The sequence below is a fragment of the Cylas formicarius genome, unplaced genomic scaffold (assembly GCF_029955315.1).
Source record: "Cylas formicarius isolate icCylForm1 unplaced genomic scaffold, icCylForm1.1 PGA_scaffold_6__28_contigs__length_40554024, whole genome shotgun sequence".
Taxonomy (NCBI): Eukaryota; Metazoa; Arthropoda; class Insecta; order Coleoptera; family Brentidae; genus Cylas; species Cylas formicarius.
The window spans coordinates 37,896,529-37,909,089 of NW_026844347.1; the positions used below are offsets into that span (position 1 = coordinate 37,896,529).

Genomic DNA, 12,561 nt, shown 5'->3' on the forward strand with positions numbered 1-12,561 from the left:
AAGAAAATTGTACAAAATGGGAACATGTATAAAAACGGACAAGTCAAAATTTGGTAGTTTTGGTAAATTAAATTAAATTGAGTAAATTAACAGATATACGCCAATTCAAAGCACGTTGAGTGTTCTTAATCTCTTGTCCGTAAAACAAAAAGTAATGTTTAATGTCTATGTATTTAGTTCTCCCATATTTGTAACCTGTAAACCCCACTTACGTGGACGGACGGAATATCGATACGCACATCCCAAGCCTGCGAACGCGTTTACTCGCGACGCATCACGAGCGCTGCTCCTCTCGGAACAATTTGATGCATTAAACGCATAAAACACCTTCCCCGCCATTACTTCCGGTTACGGAAAATCGATACGCGGCGGCCAGAGGGCGCCTGCGCGTTCGCCTCGTCGTTACCGCTCGAAACTGATTTCCGCCGCCGGTCGGACGATCGAAATCGCTTTCCGGCGACGCTCCGAGCTTTCGGCATTCTGTCACGGCGATCGTCGGTTTGTGGTGCGCGACGTCGACGTCTCGATCGGCGCCGGTAGAGACGACGTTCGGATTTTGTGGCGAGAATATTATTTCGCGGATCCCGGTCGGTAAAAACTGTGTTTCTCGATTTCCTTGCGGCGTTTGGCGGGCCACGCAGTCTACGGGAGGACCGAGCATGGTACGTGGTTGTTTTGTTGACGTTTCCGGGCGAATAATGGGCCCCGTACGGGAGAGCGGGCCTAGTTGACGCGTTTTTGAAATTCCGTTTTCTTAAAAAAAAAATTCGATATCCAGTTTCCTTACTTGGTACTCTAAGTTTGCGTAGGGCCGTCAATTTCTTTATTTTTACCTAATTTTAAGTATTTACGAAAAATTACAGCCGTGTTAATTGCGACAACTTACCCCACAGCAGGGTAAAACAAAAAAGTCAAAAGACAGCGGGGTGAGTTGTCTAGTCACGACACGATATCATATTTATAGCTTTTTATTTATTTATAGCTTATTTACTCAGTGTTATATGTCACATCCTGTTAATAATAGAGACTTTTTTCCTTTTTTTTTCTTTTTTGTTGTTGTTTCATTAAATATCTAGTATTTACATGAAATCAAACAACACGCAATAAGTACAATATTTTCATACTTATCTCAAAATATTGTATGTTCCCTATGTTATATTGAAGAAATTTTAACTTTTTAAATTTTAATTTATGTTATTGTGATTGGTTGGTTTGAATATTTCTGTTTGTTCTGCCACGTGTCAAATAGTTATAACCAAAACGGTTATGAAATATGTTTTACAAGCTCCCTTTTTGTCATTGAGTTGGTATAATATTCTCCATTTTTACTGCAATGTTTATGAAATAATCATTAACGCAGATAGCCATGCCTTCAGCGCATCAAAACTCATCACCATTATCATTACGTATATTATTGTTTTTACCAGATTTTTCATATGTCGACTCCTTAATCATTTCATATATTTTTTTCATGTTGTTTTTGTCTCAATCTGCTCACCAAGTTCAATTCAATTTATTATGTATGATAACTATTTTGGTTTAACCCCAAAAAGGGTCAGGGTTACAGAAGTGACTATGCTAAATACTTGGAGATTGACATTCCAGAGTCCTGGAACAAAAACAAAATGGCAGGGAGAGACTTGGTTACCCTACTTTCAAAAAGGCGATCTACCCTTTCAATCCGAACACCAATAATTCTAGATATTTCTGCCTCCTGCTCTTCTATTGCAGTAGTTGAAAAACCAGAACATTTGATTGGAGATTGATTAGCAGTTTTTCTATTAGAAAAAGTTGAAGTGCCTGAACAAACTGGCACTGGGGATTTCGAAGTTGATACTGGACTAACAGTTTCCTCTAAAACTTGGAATTCTGCAGCTGGTAGCGGTAAATTGGTGATGTTTTGTTTGCCTAGTAATAGTAATGTGCATATATCGGCATAAAGTAAATATTTTTCAATACTTTTGGAAAAATTTGTTTTACCTGTCTCATCCATGTTCCAGATATCTTTGTCAAAATATCTGTTAACATTCGTTCGATTAAAACTTGAACACCGGGATCGCCTTTTTGAAAGTAGGGTAACCAAGTCTCTCCCTGCCATTTTGTTTTTGTTCCAGGACTCTGGAATGTCAATCTCCAAGTATTTAGCATAGTCACTTCTGTAACCCTGACCCTTTTTGGGGTTAAGCCATACATAATAAATTGAATTAAGCATAGGGATAAAACCAAAAAGAAACTTCGTTTAAACTATTTTGCCGAACCAGAAAATGAATACAAAATATATCGTAACCGTATAAATAAATTAAAAAATAAGTTGAAAAATGATTACTTGGTGAGCAGATTGAGACAAAAACAACATGAAAAAAATATATGAAATAATTAAGGAGTCGACATATGAAAAATCTGGTAAAAACGATAATATACGTAATGATAATGGTGATGAGTTTTGTTGCGCTGAAGACATGGCTATCTACGTTAATGATTATTTCATAAACATTGCAGTAAAAATGGAGAATATTAACCCAACTCAATGACAAAGAGGGAGCTTGTAAAACATATTTCATAACCGTTGTGGTGATAGCTATTTGACACGTGGCAGAACAAATAGAAATATTCAAGTACCAACCAATCGCAATAACATAAATTAAAAATTTTATGCATATATTGGTCCCAAAAGTAAATAATATTTTACCAGAAGAGATAAAAAATATTACCAACAGCGAAAGATGGCAATCTCTATTTGAATGACAATTATTATATCTTTTTTGTTAAAATTTCATCAATATAACATTGGGCACATTTGCATTTAGGTGCCACTTATTGTGAAATGCATATGTTAATATTGTAGTTATTGCGTGTTGTTTGATTTCATGTAAAGACTAGATATTTATTAAAACAACAACAAAAAAGAAAAAGTCTCTATTACTAACACGATGTGACATATGACAAAATTACTAAGTAAATAAGCTATAAATAAAAAAAGCTATAAATATCGTAATATCACGGGAAATTTTGCCCCTTCCAGTCTTTCTAATATATTTTCGCACCACGACCTGAAAAAGTTAAAAATATTCAAGGACAATTTCCCCAAAAGAACCAATATCAGTCAACATTTTTTTATTATTGTTAAGACAAACTTCGGCTCTAGTAAATATGATCAATAGGAAGCCAAATGTGTACCAATTCTTAATATGTTACTTACGATTGTTTAAAATGATGCACTTACAAATAACACACAATTTTCTTAAACGATGAAAAGTAGAGCTGACCCAGCTATGAAAATCTTATGGCGGTTTCGGGCATAGTAGTTCTTAAATTATTTTGTTATTAATCTTTTTGGCCACATTAATGTAGAAAACCGATAATAAATAAAAGTTTATACATTAAATACCTAAAAATGTGCAACTGTGCGAGCGAATCCACCACAATTTATTGTTGCCGCATCGATTGCAATTCAAATTCCTCTTTTTATACAGTTTTGTAGCTTTAAATAATTTATAGACTTGTAAATGGGGCCCCCCATATTTTAATTCATTTTGTGGAAAAAAAGAACTAATAACATAATTGTTGCCTGCACACGAATACACAGTTCTTATTTGACATTTGGTTGTCACAAACTTTTTTTTTGAAGAAAAAATGGCTTATTACAGCGCTCAATGGCGTTTTTTATGTTTATTTATTTTATTTTATTTATTATATTATAGCAGTCCAGCATTAGGCGTAAGAGAATATAGGTTGTTGTATCACGCAAGACGAAACATATTTTTTCACGAATTGTTCGTGATCTTGCACGAAAACGCTGCCCAAAAATTGTCCAAACAGAAGAGAAGCAATTAGAAGTTCCCCTGTATTTTGAAGAAAACATAAAAACAAAAAACATTAAAAAAAATCATATCGACGTTTTTAGTGTTTTTCCAAATAAATATTTCCACGTGTTGGCAAAGTCGGCGACCATAGTAGTCTCGCTCATAGCCTACTAAAAGCGTTTTTGGAGATATGCACGAAAAATTGCTTGCCTTCTTGACAATTCAAGATAACATGGAGGCCGTATTAAATCGACTATTTCGGTGCGTTCATGAAACTAATTAAATAAGTGCTATCCGCGGTAGCAGAGATATCCTTTTAACCATGACAACTTCCATTACGGTTGAATCATCCCGTGCGGTTTGTCATGGGGTAAGGGAAATCGAACGTGGGGTCTGGAAATCCGAAAGATGTGCTTCTTATTCGCGTTTCTGTTCCGCTTCAATTTCGGCGACATTTTAAATTCTTCCTCCCAGGTTTGCGCAGCAACTTTGAGAGATTTGATCAGAAGCATTAAGTATTAGTATTAAAGAAATATAAATATATCAGTAGTACGGTTAAGTGGGTTCTAAGCCAAAAGATTTGGGTTTACCATGTTAAAAAAGGGACATCAAACACAATTGTTTCTACTGGAATAAGTTCTCGTTTATTTATTTTTTGTTTGCAATATGTTTTTCCAATTATTTACTATATATAAATGAAATAAAATATGAATATTGCCCAAAACTGCCGTTTCAGTAGTATAGTCAAGTGGGTTCTAAGCAAAAAGGTTTTCAGAAATTAAAATGTTGAAATAACTTAAAAGTTTTTTTACGATATTCTTAAGATTTCAACACAATAAATCTTGTATCGAACTCGTCTCTTTTACCTTCTTTGTCGAATTACTTTTTAAATTGGTTTGCAAAAATCAAATGCGATACAATGAAGCTTATTTATAATACTTGTTAATTTTAAAAAATAAATAAATTTTGTCAATTGTTTTAATATTGGTTTATGGTATGGACGGGACCAAAATTAAAATGGTAATATTGGTAGGTTTGTAGAAAAGAAATTGCAAGAACCAAATGCTCCAAAATCTTGTTAATTGTTAATTTGTCCATCCATAAAAAAAAATGTCAAAATGCCGAATAATCACTGAATAATCATAATCATTAACCACAGGAAAAGAGTGACAGTTATCGGAGACCCATACTACGACAGTGAATAACTTGTGAGATATATGAATAATTTTCCGCAAAATATACTTGAAGAACGGTTGCACTTATTTTTGTTTTCCGACTTTTCAAACTTTTTTTCTTGAATAACTTTAATATGCTGGTCTTGAAGATCCTTGAAGGGAACTTAGAGCCGCACTTAGAGAGAATTGTATTTCTAAAACATGGGGCTTGCCAAATGAATTTTGCCGTCTTGTCCATGTTATTTCCAATTCTAGGCCGTCATTTTGAATGACACTATATTCCATGTAATTTTCGTATTTGCTGCATAACTTATTACTATCATCAATGATCCGACATAAAACGACAAGTAATTCCTTGGAGCTCGAACAAAAAACCGGATAAGCTTCGTACCGTTTTTGAAGCTTAGTCTAGCCTTCTTAATTTCCTTGAGGTAGTCTAGTCTAGTTTAGATCTCTAAGGTGGACGTTTATCTTGAGACACTCCTTTATCTCAGAAACTATAGTGAATGGATCCAAAAGTTAAATACAAAAGTATCGTAAGTAAACATCATACGCAAGCAAGCGAATACAATAATTTGTCAAAAAATATTTGAATTATGACAGTAACTGAACTTATATGGCAGCAGCAGATTATTCGTGATAGACAAATGTTTCAAAGGAAATACTTCATAAAGTAAAAACAGTAAGCATATTCAAGCTTTTATAAAATTACCTTAATTTTTAATGGTAAATATAGTTTCTCTAGCTTTTTGGCGGTTTTTAAATTTTATTTTTAATCTTATTTTTCGCGTGCTCTGTATTAATATGTATCGAAAATTCTTATGAAAATTAGTCCAGTGAAACAATTCATGCTTTCGAATGAAAAAACTGACAGATAAAAAATTAAAAATGGCAAACACGGTTAGGTATAGGACATATCTAGAATTTTGTATAGAATTCAAAAACGAAGTAATATACTAGGCGATCCATTTAAAATAAGAATTAGAATAAATGAAATCTTTGTAATACCGCAATTAACTTTTGGCCCCATCCCCTGAAATAGGTGGTGTCCCACCCTATACTCACTAGGAACATTAGATAGACATACTCATAAAAATGAAGCAGTAAGTAGGTTATATATTTTTTTAAAGGAAATATTATACTTTGACGGCAAACAGAAGAAGAAGTAATTCGGAGATATTTCGTATTCTTTTTTCGTGAAGCCGCGGGTCGAAGATGGAACCGAACGACAAGCAACACTTGGTCTCCGGGAAACTTACCGATCGGATTTCAAAGGTCAGAAACCCTCGCTTGGGTTTTTATAAGAGTTCCGTTTTATCCGCTTTTTAAGTGCCATTTGTGCGTGCGTGTGCGTGAGTTCCCGACCAAATACTGTTGTTTTATAACAGGATATTCGGGCTGGGTTTCCGAAAAGTCAATTTGCGACTGACATAAATATGCTCAAAATTCATCGAATAAGCAATAAATAAAACGGGCTGCCATTTATTTGCTTTTTGTCCTACAACTTTAGACAGATTTTGCTTAGTTATATATTTTTTTGGGACTCCCAGTTATAAAAGAAGACTTTTTTGTTTCTTAATGCGAAAGAATAATGAATTGTAAATTTTGTAATTACTGGGATTATTAAACAAGTTTTTCGCAAAATCGATGTAATTTAATTGTGCATGCACCCTGTATAAAATGTCCTTCACGTCTCGTCGAACTTCAATGCTACAGCAAACATCGGTGAATGTCAAAATTTGCACAAATAATATTTGATATTGATATTGATATTTTTTCAAATATCTCGCGCCCCGTATAATTGACGAAACCTGAAACTCTCACGACACGGTTTACGATGCGGTTCAAATAAAATTATCCCATCTTTTACGGTTTTTCATTTATCGCCAATAATTTAAACAAAAACGGAAATTTTTATTATATTCTAGATTTTTTGCCCATAAGAGCCACACCCTGTATATAGTACAATCATTATTCGAAGTAGAGGTTATAGCCTTGGATTTTCCACGCGTCCTGGTTCAAGAATGTTTTGAAAATAGTAAATGGTTTTCGAGAAAATAATTTTTTTCTGAAACCATGCAGTGCGTCGTAATAATCAAATATTGTATAGGTCTTTTAGATTTTTGCCTATAATTTGAAAATTTGTATATAATCGAAAAAATGCCTGAAATAAATGTTGTTGCAGCTGGAAGAAATTTGATATCTGCAAATTTAGGACACTTAACACATTTGTCAATAGGTGAAAACCTTAAATACAAAAGTTTTTGCTATCTATGGGGGCTATATCGCAGTATAAAAGAATGTGAGGTCTTAATCATAGTCTTTCAGTTATAACCAATTTTCAATTTCAATTTTTCAGTTTTTTTGAATTTGCAACGCACCCTGTCTATTTTTGAAAAATTGTCACGAATAAAAGTTTATAGAGCCGTATCTTCTGTTTCTTCTGGTTCAAGAATTCTTCAGGACGTATCCAGAAGATTTGTAAATATTATAACTCAAAAATATATTTTTAAACTATTTTCTTAGCATTTCAACAAAATAAATCTTGTATTGAACTCCAAAAATACTAGAACAAGTTTTTAATTTCCTAATTTTTTCTTTGCAAATTATTAGAAATCCGACGAAAAATACTTGTTTACTTATAATTTTAAATTTAATTTAAGTGTTCCCAAAAAAAAAAAAAACGAAATACAACGCTAAGTGGGTTGCAAGCGAAAGACATAAAAAACAAAAAGAAATCGCTTTTCGCGATACAAAATGGCGCCTGTATCCCTCCGAAATAAAAATTAGAAATTTTATATTTACGCAGGTAAAATGCATATCCCGCAGGGGAATGAAAACGCTCCCCATATTTTTACTGCCGAACGAGTTTTACAGGCGCCTATCGTTTTCAATTTTTCCGATTAGCAGCATCGAAACCGTTGTCGACCGCCCCCGCTCTGCCGGAGGCGGAAAGCCGTTACATCAAATAAATTTGAAATTTAATACGTCACATGCGGCTGGCAAAGTGGCAAAGCAAACGAAACTGGATACGAGCTGGCGACCTTTAATTTTTATACTTTTTGACTCTCCCTGCGATCCCTCCAAAAGTTATTCTCAATTTCCGACCTCCAACGAAGAAAATGCTGTATATATGCCACTATAAATTGAAATAAGAATATTTATTAGATAAAAGTGAATCTCGGTTTTAATTCATTCCAAATAATTTTAATTAATATTGAATTTGAATTTGACGTAATGTACATGAATAAAATTTCGTCACGTTATCATAAAATGACCAAAAATGGCGTTCATAATAAGTTTTAAGTCATAAAACAACTTTAATATAAAAAAAAAACGAAATAAATCCTACCCAAAAGTCTTCTGATAAAGAAAAATCCGAGAATCCATAGAAATCTCTAAATAGTCAAGCAGTCTTAAACGCGACTCAGGTAATTTTACCATTTAGCAATATATTAATTACGAATCTTAAAACATCGACGTTCTTTCAAAGCTCTCTGTCCCTACATTGCAAAACTAGTTTAGAGTTAGTCTCTTTGATTTTGATTGCATTAAAATTCAAAACGTAGTTTAAAATCTGCTTTTTTACATAAGAGTAAAAAATATATATTAATTCCTGTGGTTCATCACCATTATTGTTGTTTTTTGTGCCTTTGAGCACTGGGTTAAGAAAAATTTATTTATTTTTTATTCTGAAATTCTGAAACTGATGCAGATTCATCTGCAGTGAATAAAATTCACTAGTATTTAATTTCTTGATAATTTACTACATATAATTTAAATAAAATATGAATATTATCCAAAACTACAGCTTCAGTAGTATAGTTAAGTGGGTTCTGAGCAAAAAAGTTTGCAAAAATTAAAATGTCAAAATAACTCAAAATTTATTAATAATAAACGGCGTACCATACGATAGGTGCTTTTTATTCACTATTAAACAAGTAGTTTAAAATGTACTTTTTTACATAAGAGTAAAAAATATGGATTAATTCCTGTTGGTCATCACCATGAAGAAGAAATGTTAAACAATTACATCAATTTTGAAAAACTTAAACACGGGAGATGAGGCATTATTGTTGTTTTTTGTGCCTTTGAGCACTGGGTTAAGAAAAATTTATTTATTTTTTATTCTGAAATTCTGAAACTAATGCAGATTCATCTGCAGTGAATAAAATTCACTAGTATTTAATTTCTTGATAATTTACTACATATAATTTAAATAAAATATGAATATTATCCAAAACTACAGCTTCAGTAGTATAGTTAAGTGGGTTCTGAGCAAAAAAGTTTGCAAAAATTAAAATGTCAAAATAACTCAAAATTTATTAATAATAAACGGCGTACCATACGATAGGTGCTTTTTATTCACTATTAAACAAGTAGTTTAAAATGTACTTTTTTACATAAGAGTAAAAAATATGGATTAATTCCTGTTGGTCATCACCATGAAGAAGAAATGTTAAACAATTACATCAATTTTGAAAAACTTAAACACGGGAGATGAGGCATTATTGTTGTTTTTTGTGCCTTTGAGCACTGGGTTAAGAAAAATTTATTTATTTTTTATTCTGAAATTCTGAAACTAATGCAGATTCATCTGCAGTGAATAAAATTCACTAGTATTTAATTTCTTGATAATTTACTACATATAATTTAAATAAAATATGAATATTATCCAAAACTACAGCTTCAGTAGTATAGTTAAGTGGGTTCTGAGAAAAAAAGTTTGCAAAAATTAAAATGTCAAAATAACTCAAAATTTATTAATATTAAACGGGCGTACCATACGATAGGTGCTTTTTATTCACTATTAAACAAGTAGTTTAAAATGTACTTTTTTACATAATAGTAAAAAATATGGATTAATTCCTGTTGGTCATCACCATGAAGAAGAAATGTTAAACAATTACATCAATTTTGAAAAACTTAAACACGGGAGATGAGGCATTATTGTTGTTTTTTGTGCCTTTGAGCACTGGGTTAAGAAAAATTTATTTATTTTTTATTCTGAAATTCTGAAACTAATGCAGATTCATCTGCAGTGAATAAAATTCACTAGTATTTAATTTCTTGATAATTTACTACATATAATTTAAATAAAATATGAATATTATCCAAAACTACAGCTTCAGTAGTATAGTTAAGTGGGTTCTGAGAAAAAAAGTTTGCAAAAATTAAAATGTCAAAATAACTCAAAATTTATTAATAATAAACGGCGTACCATACGATAGGTGCTTTTTATTCACTATTAAACAAGTAGTTTAAAATGTACTTTTTTACATAATAGTAAAAAATATGGATTAATTCCTGTTGGTCATCATCATGAAGAAGAAATGTTAAACAATTACATCAATTTTGAAAAACTTAAACACGGGAGATGAGGCATTATTGTTGTTTTTTGTGCCTTTGAGCACTGGGTTAAGAAAAATTTATTTATTTTTTATTCTGAAATTCTGAAACTAATGCAGATTCATCTGCAGTGAATAAAATTCACTAGTATTTAATTTCTTGATAATTTACTACATATAATTTAAATAAAATATGAATATTATTCAAAACTACAGCTTCAGTAGTATAGTTAAGTGGGTTCTGAGAAAAAAAGTTTGCAAAAATTAAAATGTCAAAATAACTCAAAATTTATTAATAATAAACGGCGTACCATACGATAGGTGCTTTTTATTCACTATTAAACAAGTAGTTTAAAATGTACTTTTTTACATAATAGTAAAAAATATGGATTAATTCCTGTTGGTCATCACCATGAAGAAGAAATGTTAAACAATTACATCAATTTTGAAAAACTTAAACACGGGAGATGAGGCATTATTGTTGTTTTTTGTGCCTTTGAGCACTGGGTTAAGAAAAATTTATTTATTTTTTATTCTGAAATTCTGAAACTAATGCAGATTCATCTGCAGTGAATAAAATTCACTAGTATTTAATTTCTTGATAATTTACTACATATAATTTAAATAAAATATGAATATTATCCAAAACTACAGCTTCAGTAGTATAGTTAAGTGGGTTCTGAGAAAAAAAGTTTGCAAAAATTAAAATGTCAAAATAACTCAAAATTTATTAATATTAAACGGCGTACCATACGATAGGTGCTTTTTATTCACTATTAAACAAGTAGTTTAAAATGTACTTTTTTACATAATAGTAAAAAATATGGATTAATTCCTGTTGGTCATCACCATGAAGAAGAAATGTTAAACAATTACATCAATTTTGAAAAACTTAAACACGGGAGATGAGGCATTATTGTTGTTTTTTGTGCCTTTGAGCACTGGGTTAAGAAAAATTTATTTATTTTTTATTCTGAAATTCTGAAACTAATGCAGATTCATCTGCAGTGAATAAAATTCACTAGTATTTAATTTCTTGATAATTTACTACATATAATTTAAATAAAATATGAATATTATCCAAAACTACAGCTTCAGTAGTATAGTTAAGTGGGTTCTGAGAAAAAAAGTTTGCAAAAATTAAAATGTCAAAATAACTCAAAATTTATTAATAATAAACGGCGTACCATACGATAGGTGCTTTTTATTCACTATTAAACAAGTAGTTTAAAATGTACTTTTTTACATAATAGTAAAAAATATGGATTAATTCCTGTTGGTCATCATCATGAAGAAGAAATGTTAAACAATTACATCAATTTTGAAAAACTTAAACACGGGAGATGAGGCATTATTGTTGTTTTTTGTGCCTTTGAGCACTGGGTTAAGAAAAATTTATTTATTTTTTATTCTGAAATTCTGAAACTAATGCAGATTCATCTGCAGTGAATAAAATTCACTAGTATTTAATTTCTTGATAATTTACTACATATAATTTAAATAAAATATGAATATTATTCAAAACTACAGCTTCAGTAGTATAGTTAAGTGGGTTCTGAGAAAAAAAGTTTGCAAAAATTAAAATGTCAAAATAACTCAAAATTTATTAATAATAAACGGCGTACCATACGATAGGTGCTTTTTATTCACTATTAAACAAGTAGTTTAAAATGTACTTTTTTACATAATAGTAAAAAATATGGATTAATTCCTGTTGGTCATCACCATGAAGAAGAAATGTTAAACAATTACATCAATTTTGAAAAACTTAAACACGGGAGATGAGGCATTATTGTTGTTTTTTGTGCCTTTGAGCACTGGGTTAAGAAAAATTTATTTATTTTTTATTCTGAAATTCTGAAACTAATGCAGATTCATCTGCAGTGAATAAAATTCACTAGTATTTAATTTCTTGATAATTTACTACATATAATTTAAATAAAATATGAATATTATCCAAAACTACAGCTTCAGTAGTATAGTTAAGTGGGTTCTGAGAAAAAAAGTTTGCAAAAATTAAAATGTCAAAATAACTCAAAATTTATTAATATTAAACGGCGTACCATACGATAGGTGCTTTTTATTCACTATTAAACAAGTAGTTTAAAATGTACTTTTTTACATAATAGTAAAAAATATGGATTAATTCCTGTTGGTCATCACCATGAAGAAGAAATGTTAAACAATTACATCAATTTTGAAAAACTTAAACACGGGAGATGAGGCATTATTGTT

At 31.0% G+C, this 12,561-nt stretch overlaps 1 protein-coding gene across 1 annotated transcript in view; it reads left to right on the forward strand.

Annotated features, from left to right (window-relative positions):
• The first annotated feature begins 464 nt into the window (after positions 1 to 464).
• Positions 465 to 12,561, forward strand: part of LOC132702988 (protein tincar) — a 160,547-nt gene continuing 148,450 nt past the window's right edge. Inside the window, exon 1 of the mRNA XM_060671958.1 lies at positions 465 to 662. The gene's annotated coding sequence lies outside the window, so the exon portion shown is untranslated. The remainder of the gene's footprint in view (positions 663 to 12,561) is intronic.